Below are 14,961 nucleotides of genomic sequence, written 5' to 3'. Positions count from 1 at the left end.
GTTGCACAGGTTTTAGTTTACAAATATCCCTCTCTGGGTGAGGGGAAGGATGAATTAGGCTTAGTCTCAACTGACATCAATTGCAAGGGTTGCAAACACAGTATGTTAGGTCAAATATACAATTACTCACTAGAAAGTGCTTTTTGTGTGCTTGAAAAATCAGTCTAATGGACTATCTCAGTGGCAATGGCCTTATTTGTGCATGCAGAGCATGACAAAGGATGCAGGTAAACTGCCTGGTTTTGATGAAAGAGCCTCAAAAAAGGCTGGAGGTGCAGACAGTTTACAGATGGATTACAGCAACATGGCTTGTGCTGGTCAATCACAAAAGCATAAACTATATTAATTCACCTTAATGTAGTAACTGCATGATTCATCCTAAAATATTTATCAGCTGGTTTTCCCTCATCCACAAGAGCAAACATTTAAGCAGATTGCATTGGTTTAACTGAATGGATTTTCTGCAATATTTTAGTGAAATTCAGGCTTCTGGACAAGATGCTTCTGTTTGCAACTGTGACCCAAAGACAGTATAATTCAGCATTCCCTTATAAAGTTAATTAATTTGCTTTCATTCTAATTTGTCATGTTATCAGAGACAGACAAATGAAACCACAGGGTGGAAAGAAAGAAAACACAAAGGAGGGGGCAAAAAGGAAGCCTCTTACAGTGAACAAAGCACAATTTATGTTTTGGTTTTTATTAACCAAATATGATTTAGCTATTTCCAGTAGAGCTGGAACGTCAATACACAGCATTTCTATCAGCAGTGATACATGCCTCACTTCTCCAAAGGATGATTAAATGGGTGTAAAAATCCACTGGGATATTTTCAGTGTGACATTTCTGCCATGACTTTATCCAAAACACAGAGTATCAGCTCTCAGGAAACATGCCACTTCCTAACTCAGAGGCTTCAGAAAGACTCAGTGACAGCCCTGATAGAGCAGGAATTTCAGTGATAGTTTGATCATGTACCTTGCTCCATGGGGTTTACATTCCCTAGAACCTATCACAAGAGAACGGTGTCAAAGTTGCACAGGCTGTAAATGAAAGAGGGTTTGCAAACAGAGACTGCTCTGGGGCTTCCCTTGCACCTCCCTGCACTGCTGACCAAGGGCATTTTCTGTGAGAGGAAAATGCAATCGAGTCAGATCCCTCTCACTGCAGAGGAGGGGGGAAATAGTATTGCCAAGGCAGCTGAAGCAGGGGGATTTCAGCTCGTTATACTTGTATAATAATATTCTTAAATAATTCCCAGAGAAGTGGAAAATCAGGGAAAATTATAACAGGCAAGCCTGGCTGCTGGTCAGAAATCCAAGAGGCAGTTTAACCACATCTGACCTATCTGGCATGGTTTTTTTGTGGCAACTGGTATCAATAAGTCACCTTAATGTCAAGAGTGTGTATGTTTTTCAGGAGTGGTCAGGATCTGATTTTTTGAATCAGATGGTGCTTCCATTAATAAAACCTATAGTCCATAAAATGATTAATTAATGTGACTAATATAAACAAGCTTGAGAGCCTATGTGTCAAAGACAAACCAATCATTCCTTCCTTTACTCTTTAATGTATTTATGGTCTTGTGCAGAGGAGGAAAACAGTCAGTAAAGGAGAAAGCTATAAATAGTAATGGGCAAGAAACTATAGCAATTTATTTTTTACCATGGTGAAATAAGAATTGAAGCAATTAATACTGGAATTAGCCCATATTAAAAAAAAAAAAAAAAAGGCAAAAAAAAAAAACGAAACCAAGCAGAAATTTTAAAAAAAGGGCTTCTCATTCCCTACCTCATCATGAACAAGCTGACCTTTGGGGAAAAAAGCCTGGATCTCTTGGAACAGGACCAGCCTGGATTTCTATCAAAGCACTGGCAGTGGTGTTTTTGTGGTAAAACACTGAGATTAAAAAAAACAAAGAAAAATTATATTCTAATTTCTTAATGCCAGGCCTTTGCAGAACTCCTGTAAGTACACAGAACATGGTTGGTTGTGTAGCAGCAACCCATTAGTGGTGCAAGGCTCTTTTCACAATCTCTTTATACATCCCTAAAAAAAAATTAGCCAGCACAAGAATTTGGAAGGCTAGAGGACAAAACACCCAGCAAAACATTCAGACAGTTTAGTCAGGAAGAATTCAGAACATTTGAATTAGAAGCATGTTGATAGGGTGTTGTCTGCAGCTGGAAACCTTACCCAAAACTCAGCACAGGAGTGCACTGCCCAGAGGTAAAAATTCCTAATGGCATCCACCTCCAGAGCAGAATTTTTCCATAAAGAGATCTGAAAATACTCCCCCAAAAGAAGCTCATGACAGAAATCTCACCACTACTTGAGGACAATTTGTAGTTGGCAGGACAATGCCTTTACAAGACACTATTCAAATAGATGCTGCTGTACTGGATTTTGCTATAAAAGCAAGTGAACTTGATCACCAATTTAAAAGTGTATTCACAATTGCTATTTGATATTTACAGAGAACCTTTAACCAATTCAAAACAAATTAATCCTACACAGAACAAAGAGCTCCTATATCAGCTTCACAGAGGCATATGACATGTTCTCATCATGCACATGAACAAACAGGAAAGAACGGATTTATTGTGAACTGGGGTTTTTGCTATAAATTAAAAGGCTGTTCCCTTTCATATGTCATGTGTATTTAATTTCACTCCATAGGGTAATCCGCTGAGAATTCAGAGTGTGCCAAGATCTACTTTCCCCATTCCTTTTATTTCCTTAGGCAAATATCTAGAATTAGAGACAGAGAAAAGATGAAAAAAAAGAAAGGCCAAGGGAAATACAGAGGTCCAAGAAAGAAAGTAAGACCAGTCTAAACAAGGATTTTTCCTGGTCTGTGCAAGCAGCACTGATTATTTATAACAGGCAAAGGCATCTGTCTTTGATTATGATTTCATGTATACTGAGGATGGTGGTGAGCTTAGTGTGTGCCAGAGAAGACTGTCATCCTGCAGTTTGAAATTCCAGTGAGAAACATGAATCTCTCTCTCAGGGAGAGCCTTCTACCTTTGACTAACTGAAGGACAAACGGAAAGAGCTTTTGTGCCAGGAAAAACAAAACTGCAAGCTATTACAGAATGTAAGGAAATCAGATTCAATTTGCAAGCAAAGATAGAGTCAGAGCACACAAATTTTACAGAAATATCCTTTGAAGTGTAACTGTTCAAAGGTATTTCAACCAGTTTAAATTTAAAACTGAAGAATCCATGTGATGGAAAAGATCAGCTTTCCTTTCTACAAACCTTTATTTGGTGGGCTACAAACAGCCTTTGGTTTTGTGTTATTTGAGAAGCATATGCACAGTGTCCTTAGGGGATAAAAGCAGCCCAAAAAGGCACTAGGTAAGTACACAGGACACACATAAATCTGAGAAAGGCACACCACCATCTCTCAACTCATGACATGATGCTCCAGTCTAACAATCTATTAAACTGGCACATAAAACATTAAACCTCCTGAATCTGTATACTATGGTCCCTTTCAATGAAAACAGAAACAACAGCTGGACCTCTCCAGCCCAGCCAATCCACGAGAGGAGGGATAATAGCAGCCAGAAGCACCTCACAAGCAGAGGCTTTTCTCAGACAGGGAAATGGGAGCTGTTTCAGGGCTGTCCCTCTTGGAAGGAAATTACACACTACAGTGACAGCCCTAAAAACCATCAAGACATGTGACACTTTGCAGCCTGAACAAGTGCTCTGAGCATTTGTTTCATTTTCTAGGGCTGAGAGAAGCAGCTTCCAATTAGTCATTCTTGTCCTTCAGGACACCCCATCCCTCTCTGAGATCAAATGAGCAAAATGCCAAAATCTTCAGGGCTCCCTTCTTCCCACTGCCAGGCACATCAGCAATAAGCATCACTTGCTCCTCTCTCCTCATTTAGAACTAGATCTTAGACCTCAGTATCAATCAGAAACTCTTTCCTCCCTTTTAAAAAAGCCACCAGGCACCCTAACTGTGCTACCAGTAGTGCCAAAAAGGACATCTGCTGATTTGATGGACAAGCTACGGTTAAGAGTCATCTGAAATCTGTACAGCTTGTCAAGAGGAAGGAGCTGACAGCATTTTGTTGACACATGTCCTCAAAGTAATGTGCACTCTTAGAGATTTGATTTTGAAATACTCTGCATTTGAAAGTTGCCAAGTGATAAGATGTCATTTGCACTGAAACTCCATTTTATCAGTTTCTCATCAGCTTGAACAAACTAGAAGGAAGGAGTTGAGATAATTTTTAATTATGGTGGCAGGGTAATTATGGAAGTTTAGCCACTGGAGTAGAATGCTCTCAAAGAAAAGCTGTTTTATTGATTGATTGGCTACATCTGGTAACATATATAAAAACTAGAAAATCACATTAAATTATTTTTCTTGTAGTAGCTAGTCTTTTAACGCTTCTCATTTAACACACTCCATTAAAAAACAGAACATAAATCCTGGACAAAATAACAGAACTCCAGTCAGTAATCACCATTGGATTTCTATAAATACTAGAGCTTCAGGCCTGAGCCTAGGCTGTAGATGTGACTGGGATTTTTGCCATTTCAGTGCCACTGGAATGGGATCAGATTTGGGATTGGTGAGTTACACTAATACTGATAATGAATTATAATTTCTATCAGGCAGCCTGGGTTAGCAGGGAAAGATGTCACATTCTTTTATGTACCGACATTGTGCTGAGAAATTGCTATCACTGAACAAGCTGACTGAGGGCAAGTGCGATAAAAGAAAATGTCAAACTGAATCCAAACTATTTTCTTATTCTCCCACTTCACCTCCCTCTTTTAGAGCATGCCTAACCCCTTGGATTTTATTTTCAGACCACAGCATTTCCTAGTCCAAACACTCCTGCCATTTCTCAAACCACTCCCATAATTTCTTTCAACTCTGAAAATAGAGGAGGAAACTGCTTAGAAGATTCACAAGGGGCAGGGCATAAATACTGAAGCCAGTATTTATTTATTTATTCATTTATTGGCAGTGATTTTAGTGATGGATGCAGCACACCCAGTAAACCAAATTCATCAGGAAAAGCTATTCAGCATTTTAAGACTGTTGGGTTTCTCTAAGTGCCCTGAATAGGACATTTTAAGAATAAGGCCACAAAATTCCCAAGGGCATTAAAGTATTTTAGAGAATGCCCAGTGGCAGTATGCATTGAGTTTGCTTTGCACATTTTCAAAATTTGACTTCATATTACCTTCCTTATTGATTTCTGTGTGAAAGGGGAAATCAAGTGAAGCATCTGTTTCCTTCTTCAGGACAAAGTCCCGGCAGGAGGAATACAGCATTCATTTTTTGGAAAGCCTTAGCTGAAGGGGTTTTATCCTTTGGGTATATAAAAAGATCATTTCTCAGAGGGCACAGATGGAATTTCAAAACCAGCAGCACTGGATTCTCAGACAACAATGAGCACTCTCAGGCACCCCAGGCATTCAGTGTCTCTTACAGACTTACCTTTGCAAAGCCAGGTACAAATGGAGCTTCCAGATCTAAAACCCGCAGCTGAACAACTTAGAGGTTAAATGTCAGTGTCCAAAGGAAGCAAAAGGCTTAACAGTGGTGGAGTGCCTTACTCAATGCCCAAATAGAATGATAAGGCTACCAAAAAAAAAAAAGGGGAGAGAAAAAGTAGGCAGGAAAAATTACTCACACTTATACACTTACTTTGCTAATTCCTCTATTTATTTTGTTCCTTTGTAATGTCTGATACTCAGAAGTATTTTAGGCTTAATAGTGTTGTGAGGCAAACATCACAAAAACTTGGAAGTTACAAGCTAATATTTGTAAGGATGGGTTAAATGCCCAAACCTTCCAGTCAGGTCTGATAATCAGCCCTGGCCTGGCTCTCTAGAGAAAATGTATTTGTGGTCTCTGTTGGTCTGAAGTGATGCTTTTCATCACTGTAGCTTTAAGGAGTGTGTTTGCATTTCTGCTCAACTGAATACTTAAGAAAAACTGAAAAAAAATGTTGCTTGCTACACCAGTCTCCCTAGAATGGGATCTACAGTGATAAAATTTCCATTATGTTCAAAGTCATGAGCAATCAGTCAGTGGGACACAAGAACTGGGGGCTGCACTTTTCAACAAAATATGTAGGTTGTTTCCTTTTGTCTTTAATGCCGACTTGGTGCAAGAGAGGTAAGAAAGGAAGTGTAATTTCAGCATCACAGACAAACCTGGCTCGGATCTGCAGAAATACAAAATAAACATCTGGTTAATCAACTTTAAACTAAATAATCCTATGTCTTTTAAAAATTAATAACAACATAAAATATCATTCAAGTCTGATTATACTGTAACATTCAAAATTGGGTGACTTTTTCTAAAATTGGGTGAATATCTGTGCATGACTCATAAAAGCCCTGCAAATCACAGCCAGCTCCGGAAAGGGTGACACAGCTACACCAGCATTTCGCCTCTGCCATAATGAGCTTTAATTATGTAATTATTTCACACTTCAAGTGATTTGCACATGTTCTTCGTGATCCTAGAAGCCATAAGCAGTTACATATGAGAAATTATGAGGCTCTGTCCTCAAAGCTTGATGTCTGCAAGTAGCAGGAGCAACAGAAAATCCTTAGAAATCTTGTTAGAGCTGAAACATCATTTTCCTGCAAGATCATAACAACTCTTACCCAGTTCAATCTTGCACTTTTTGGATATTCTCTTTTAACAGGATGCACCCCTGCTGAGGCCTGAGCTAGATTAGCTCTCCACACTCAGATAGACTGAACTGCTCACATTTAAACTGGTGTTGCTGGAAGTGGATAGACAGCAGAACATAATTTGAGGTTTAACAACGAATAGAGAACAAGGAGATGCTTTTCATTGCATTAGGCATATTAAAGACTGAAGATTTACTGCACAGACACACTCCCTGGAAATGATCAGTTATTCTACTTAGGTTAAAAAAACCTGCAATTGTCTTTGCAAAACAAATCATTAGATTTGCATACAATCATACTGTGTAGCCACATGAAAATAAATTATATTTTCTGCTTGCATTTCTATTGCAGATTTAATTGATGTAACAGTGCAGAAAACTGAGACAAAATTTTATTTCTTCTGCCTTTTAATTACCATCTGCTAACATAAGATTACATTTCTTAAAGTGACTGGGTCTACCTGCCAGCTGAATTTTTCGCCTGATTTCCTCAAGCTCTGGCAGCTGCCTTCATTATTGGTGAAAATGGCATGGCAAAGCTAGCATGAAAAATGAGGCTAAGCACCTGTCACTTCATTTTTCTGCAAAGAAACAAAGAAAACACATGAAGCTCTCTGCTCTGCACCATCTATACTCAGCAACAATTTGCTGCAAATGGAATAAAGCATCAGTTTGTTCTTGCACAGAGGGAGAAGCATGACATATAAAAGCACCTCTAGCAACTTACATATTTATGATAATCAGAAAAGATAAATCTCTGAATAAACAGTGCAAGGAAATAAAACAAAGAAAGTGTGTTTCTATAAATAGAATCATTCCCTAAATACCAACCATTTGGTGATAAGAGCTTTACTGCTGAACTTCACCTAACAAGCTGCAGTCAAGCCTCTGATTATTTCCCTCTACAGCACAAAGAGCCTCCTATTACAGCATGAATCAGCCAGGTACTAAGCACATTAGACCCGTGAGTAATCTCACTGCAATCACAAGTGTTTGGATGCTCCAATATTTTCTAGAATTGAGCCCTTGATCCCTATGAAAGATGGCTCAGACTTGATGGGTTTCAAGGCAGTGCCTGCTGGAAAAGGTAACCATTACATCAGAACCAGCTGTTTGAACATCCTTGGAAACCTGTCAGCTTTTATGAGTGGGAGAACTCACCTGAAAAGAACCCAAGAATGGAAACTATGGAGGAGGGCAAAGAAAAAGGCATAAAAAGCACATTATACCAGCTTGTTTCCATTGAATTTTCTGCTTCATCACAAAATAAGCATGGCTATGTCAGCTGCTCTTTTCCAAAAGCAAAATAACCAATTCAGGATGCCTGGAGCAATGCTAAAACCCAAAACCAGGGCTGGATCCCCTATTTCCTTCAAGCTCAGAGTGAACATTTTGGCCAATTTGTACCAGGTCTTATCTGCACCCTCTCCAAAATACAGAGCTACAGCAGGGGCTCTGATTGCCCTGAGAGGAAAAAGAGTGAATCCATGAGATAATTCCTTTTAACAAGTGTAAAACTAAGGAGTATGGGCAGATTCTGCTATGACTGAGTCACAACCTGCTTTTTCCAATGTGTGGAATATCTGGAATCACTTGCCACCTTGAAGAAACTTCACCTCCACTAAAACACATCAATTGTGAGCTATGATGGCTCTTAAGAAATACACTGCACAACCAAAAGGAACACGTAACTACAGAATGTTCTGAAGTAATGGGAATTTTCTGGCCAAGAGTTACCTCTGTGGTCTAACAATACCAGGAACTAAATTGTGACACAAGATGTTGCTGATTTTGCTTGAAGATAACCTTCTGCCAGGCAGGATGCAGAGAGCAGCACTGCCTACTTTGCAAAGGGACAGATACATCTTGCAAATGATAAAAAAGTAAAATAAAATAAAATATACAGATTTGATGTTTCTGCAATTGTGCTTTCTAAGGTGTTTTTCCTCCATCCTTTGTCTTATTTTCTGCCAAATATTGAGGGAGCATCTGGCGATGATTTTGCTGAAGTGTGGCAGGATCCATGACCAATCTTAATTTTACAAATGGTCCAGCATCTGTCTAAAGGAATGGCCTCAAGCTTATCAAAAATAAGCTAATCCTTCTATAGAATTCTCAAAGTACTTTTTTCAATCAGAAAGACCCTCACTGCTCCCACTATAAACTTTATTTCAGTCCCCCCTCTCCCACAGCAGGGGCATGTTAAAAAAATCTTTATATTATGGAGATACTTGTCTTTACTCCATGAAGTTACTATAGTCATCCTCTAATCCAAATGATCCATGAGAAGCCAAATCACCAACTTTAAACAAAAGTTTGAAGCTATATCTAAAAGGTGTCCAAAATACCCACTCTGTAAGATTCACTTTTTATACAAAACTTGAGTTGTCCTGTTTTCCTTCAGAAATGAGTATGCACATGTCCAAAGATTGATTTTTTTTTTCCTTCTGCTTTGGCAAAAGAAAGATTTTTAGAAGGAAAAACCATGAAGAGATCTGAAATTTCAGTCATCCTGGAATGACTAGAAGAGTTTAAGGGGTAAATATATACTTTATTTCATCCATATTTATGGAATGATAATTGAAAATTTTTGCATGACAATCTTTGATGAAATTCACTTGAGCATCTAGTGGGAAGTGTGAGGAGTCTTATTGGTTTAATTCTTTTTAAAGACACTCCTAAATTCTGTGAGACTGACTGAAATATCACACCAATTTCCAAAGAAACCCTCAGCAGTACAATTTAGCACTTACAGCAGTGAAGAGTTCAGATCAGGGTCAGATAATAGCAATGCTGTGTGGGCTCTTGTTATCTTCACTTTCATTGCCATCTCTTATAATTACTGTGTTAAAATACACATTCTAATGCTTGCAACAAAAAGGAAAATTGCATCTGTTAGCAAGTGCCAGGCTGCTCATCCAGTGCAATGATAGGTGGAGCTGGGTCATGTAGGGACCTTGTCCCTCACACATCTCCTACCATAAAAGCAGGATTTGGTCACTGCTTGGGGTGAGAAATTGCAAATACAGATGTTGCAGGCAACAAAACCTGGAGTTCAGTAGGTGGCAGCCTTCCCTTGGAGTTGGTGTGGAACCAAGGCACGCCGTGTGTTGAGCCCAGATGTTCTGGGAGGAGGTAGATGCTAAAGAGAGAATTTCATGACACGAGGTCAAAGATGCCACGGTGTCTCTCCCAGATGATCAGGGTCAATCCAGCCCTGTCCAAGCTGCCTTTCTGGGGGGCACAGCCCCAGATTTCCTCCTGTCACTTCAGCAGGGTGAGGAACTGGGTGGTTTGTGCTGCACATGGCCACAAGGCTGAGCTTCCTGGGGCACCTGCAGCTCAGGTTGCTCAAACCAGGACAATACCAGCACATGGCTCCCAGAGCTTGACACCACTTCCAAAGCTCCAAGGCTCACTAGATTAAAGCTTTGATGAAAACAAATATTTGTCACAGCTATTCCTCGTGACTAAATACATCCCTGGGTAGATTCTTTAACTTTTGCCTTTTGGCCTTACTTGTATTAGTTTTAATTGTGAAAGGGAAAAAAAAAATCAATATATTTTTTTAAAAACCTTACCCCATCCTCTGAAAAAAAACACAGTCTTATCTCAAAGATATGGCAAATAAAAAGCATGCTTTTCAGAAACACATACAACAAACATTTGAACTTGTGCCACCACATAGCAAGACTGAAGTATGCAATTAGAAATGCACGTGGATTTTTAAGGTGCTCTTACATATTAAATAAGTTATACACCATGGGATAGGTAGCCACCTACAGGCTTCTGCCATTCTTTTAGCCAATTTCAATGTGGCAGCTTTTTCTCTGTAGAAAAAAGAGAAAGTCTTCTCTGTAGACTTATATTCAGAAAACCTCAGTCTTCATATATAAAGCAATAAGCTTAATAAACAGTCATTTAAGACTTGATTCTTAAAGAAAAGAATATAATAAAAATAATATAAGAAAATATATATATATATATATATATGTATTTAATTTGAAGGAAAAATATTCACCTTTTCTTTGTTCTACCTCAGTTGAAGGTAAGCAAGTGTCTTTCCAGGGCATTAAGAGTGTTTAAGGATTTGATGTCAAAGACTCCAAGTGTGGTTATCTATAAGACAAAATAAAAATCACCAGACTTCATCATCTTGAGGCACAGTCTTTGAAAAACAAATGGTCATATTTCTGAAGCCATAAAAGACAATTCCTATCATCTAGCTTGACTACCACATACCACATGCCAAATATCCTCTCTCAATTATTTCTGGATTAGATCCACAATTTCAGACTTAGCTATAGTAGCTTCTTCAAAAGGATACTCAGACTTTATTGAGGGAAAATATTAATCTTCCTATTTAGGACAGTCTATTGGTAGCCCTGACATCAAAATTAATTCCAGTCTTAACTACACCCTTCTATATGCCACAGAGCCCAGTCTCCAGCCTTTTGTCCACATTTCCACCCTGATCCTTTTGCTAGACTTTCATTATCTACTTCTAAACCATTTTTTTAATGTACTCTACCCTAATGCTGGCTGGGGCTTACTGCAAAACTACAAAGCTCCGAAAATAGGAGATGCACTCTTCTCAATTATACAGAGCATTATTCCATACAACATTCTTAAACTCTCAGCAAAGAGACAGGTGAGCAAAGGTGATTTTTTTACTATATCTTCCTTTGACTAGATCTGTGGTTTAATGAAAGAGCTTAAGATACATTCAGTACCAAAAGCTACTGAAGGATTGACCCAACACACTCTAGTAGCTGACAGAGCTCTTCCTTTCCCAACTCTAATTTTGACACATTTTTGGCATTCCTTGACACTTTCTTGACTCTGTTCATGTTTTTGTAGAGATTCTGGGCTAGCAATGCAAGGGAATGGAAAGCAGAGAATGGCCAGAGCATTCTTTGACTCATTTTCTGAAAGACAGGAAAGTCAACACTTGTTATTTTGAGGTGCATTGGAAGGTTCTCTTGTCTGAATTTCAGAGGGAACATCACCACCTTCTCTAACCAAGCCCCTAAACTGCAGAACCTGACCTGAAGCATTTCACTGAGGCACAGGGAGAATGCTGACAAACATTCTGACAAATATCAGGTGCAGTCATTTTTGTTAGATAGGAAATGTTCTGATATATTTGAGGAATGTGCTGAAAATGCAGTGTGAATATCAAAAAGCTGAGTAAGTCTTTCAAGTCATTTGCTGTCCATATGCAACATCATTATCTAATATCAATCCAGTCTTTCCCAGAGAAATCAATATTAGACTGTGTGCTAAGTTCATATTTTATTAACTACTCCATAGAGCAGAAAGTGCATATGCTCAGTTAAGCTCCCCCACTGACTGTCATTTAAAGGTGATGAAATCTTTTAAATCCAAAACCTTTCTCAACATGCTACAATTTTACTCCAACTATGACAAAGTTATTAATAAAAAGAATAGAGGGAAGATGCAAGATAGCATCCTCTCAGATTACCTGGGCAATTTCAAACATCTTTTCTGTTTTCATAACATATATATGTGGAGAGGGAGCAGAAATCAGGATTTATTTATACACTACACCAGCAATCTGCACTACAGCCCTGTACTTATGTAAAAGAATAAAATGTTTGAGGCATCACAGTTACAAAACTTTGCCTGACAAACTGCATTTAGCAGGCTGCTGGGAGGTCTGTGTAAACAATAATAATTTGTGTCAGGGTTTATGTTAAGGGTCATTGTGACTTCTTAGTGTAATGATGCTAAACAGCATGACTTTCTTATTAGTAGATAATATATTCACAATATTTAATAACTAGTTATATTGTAGTCCTATGACAAATTCATCACTGGTTATGAAACACCCTACAATTGTCTACTACTTCCAGCCAGCTCATTTATATTAAAGGAACTTTGGGAACAAAACAACTTCTGTGGTAATTCAATTTTATAGCATGTCACACTGCATATTAAGGTGTATATCAAAAATGTGCAGAAAGCTGTACACAGATGCCCATGACTCTGCAAATCAGAGTGAGATTACCTTCTAAACCCAGCTCTTTTCAGAAGTTCAGTGAAGGTCAGCAAAGACCAACCAAATTCCCTTGACAATTTTGGGACATGACTCTTCTTGTCTCCAACAAGAGGATCCATTTACCTTTTCTTGGTGTCTTCCTTATGACATTTTCCTATTCTCATAATTTCATCTTTTTGATAATACATTGACATCTGCTTTTTATCTAAAAATCAGTTATTCACTCATCCTCATGGGACACAAGGAACCTCAGACTGCAGCCTACATGTAGTCAAATAGAGATAAGTGACCAGAAGAGCACTGGTTATTTATACTCTGTCCTTCCCAAACCTTTCCAACAGTCAGCTTTTGATGCTGTCCTCAAAGAGCAAAATCTGTATTTGAAGTTTTTTCTGCTTTTAGGCTTTATATACCTTTGCCATTCTTCACTGCTTAGGGCTCTGTGCTTTCAACCTCTACCTTTTCCCCCTTAGCTTCTATGCTTGTTTCGGGTTGGCCCATCAAATTTATGCAATTGATGTAAATTTATTTATGGTCCTCAATTCAAATCTGGTCTACATCAGGGTGGTGTGCATGCAACTAAGGTAGTTCAGAAATGTGGGGGAAGTGGAATATTAGTATATTGTCTTTTTCCGTAGAGGAGTTCAAAGGTAGAATGTCCTTTCTGATTCTGCTACTCCTGTCTTCAGCCAAGAACTCAGTTGTACTACTTCAATAAACATCACAAGACTCAGGTCTTACCAAGAAAGTCACAAAGACTTTGACAAAGAAAACCAGGTTAAAATCCCATGATGGAAAAATCTACTTTCCTTTTGCAGTGATGGATATTGCAGACTGGGAGAAATGAGAAAATGTTCTGGGTGAAAGGCACGTGAAATGATCCGGGAATGGCCACCCAACCCAAGATACCTAATCATCTCCACAGACTCCTATATTTTTATCACCTCCTCTCACCCCCATTCCCTACCAGAAGATTTACCACTATTTCTATATTTTAATTATGATTCTTGCTCAAAACAGAATTAATTTTGTCAAAAATTATCTTTATACCCCCCTTTCTTGATATTTTTCTTCCTTCACACAGTTTAATCATGTCTTGATTAAGCCCCTCAGTAGGAGCTCTATCATCAGCCAGGTGCTACCAAAAGATTTTTTACCTTTCCATCCTTATAATATTATTTCTCCCATAAGTAACAAATTTAGCAGCATGCTGCTCAATCCCAATAACACAAATACCTGCCATGCAAAATATCATTTAGCACCATGTTTCCTCACTGAATTGGTAGAAGCTTTACTATTCTGCTACTCTTACAAGAAGGTAAATGTTTTCCCTCCACTTTTCAGGTCTCTTCTATCAGAACTGCTCTGTATTTATACTACTCCTGCTTTTAATTTACAGCTGTCTTCTCTCACTCAAGTCCAACCTTTGCCTTGCTTGCTATCTATATGCAAGTCACTTTTCACAGTTCTGTAAAACATTATCTCATTATTCTGTCTCTCGCTGTTGAGCATTTTCAGACCCTCTGTGTGAAAGATGAGATATAAAAATAAATTGAATTGGAATACATGATGCTAAGTCCTGAACTTAAACAGACTACACCCACAGTGCATATATAATTTGACAGCTACAGGCTATGCTTTCATGGCATACATCAAAAGGATTAATGCAAGGGAATTGAAGTTCTACCATCCTGGGTAGTCTGACCTAGACATCAGACCCATGGCCACAGAACCCCAGGTTGCTATTAAACAATCTGCCAAAGAAGAATTGGGGTGATTCCAGCAATAGTTGCTGTGTGCCAGAGCCAAACTCCCAAGTTCATCTGGAAACTTCCCTGTCTTCTGTTCCCAATGTCCAGGTGGCATCCAGCCTCTATTAACACAACAGGGGAAAGCATTTGGGAGCTCAGAGATTTCTGTCTGACAAAACCAAACCAACAACAAAAACCCCACAACAAAGGTAGGATGGATTTAGAGCCCTTCTAAATCTGTGTAGTATGGAGGTTAGGGTGTTTGCTTTGGTAAGACTGGACAAATATTTTCATTCTAAGGAGGAGCAGCAAAGATGAAAATACTGAGGATGTAGGTTGGCGTAAGGAAAAGGAAAAGCTTCATCCAATTGTGTGGGTCTTAAAAAAATCCACAGCATTTTTGTTTTCCATTAGTATTTCTACTCACATAAAATAAGGACAGAGATATAAGGAACTTTATGCATCAAATCCTGTAAATATTATTACTTGAACATTAGAAGAAC

General features: G+C 38.6%; 1 protein-coding gene across 1 annotated transcript in view; it reads right to left on the bottom strand.

Annotated features, from left to right (window-relative positions):
- The window catches only part of TMC3 (transmembrane channel like 3), a 270,584-nt gene that overhangs the window by 63,337 nt on the left and 192,286 nt on the right, over positions 1-14,961 (bottom strand). The window contains exons 10-14 of the mRNA XM_064389310.1: positions 10,707-10,804; positions 7,147-7,266; positions 6,657-6,778; positions 5,476-5,619; positions 1,792-1,899 (exon numbers count right to left, since the gene is read on the bottom strand). The gene's annotated coding sequence lies outside the window, so the exon portion shown is untranslated. The remainder of the gene's footprint in view (positions 1-1,791; positions 1,900-5,475; positions 5,620-6,656; positions 6,779-7,146; positions 7,267-10,706; positions 10,805-14,961) is intronic.

The sequence above is a fragment of the Passer domesticus genome, chromosome 14 (genome assembly GCF_036417665.1).
Source record: "Passer domesticus isolate bPasDom1 chromosome 14, bPasDom1.hap1, whole genome shotgun sequence".
In the NCBI taxonomy this organism is placed as follows: domain Eukaryota; kingdom Metazoa; phylum Chordata; class Aves; order Passeriformes; family Passeridae; genus Passer; species Passer domesticus.
The sequence above is the reverse complement of the archived record's forward strand: the minus strand, read 5'-3'. Positions and strand labels throughout refer to the sequence as shown.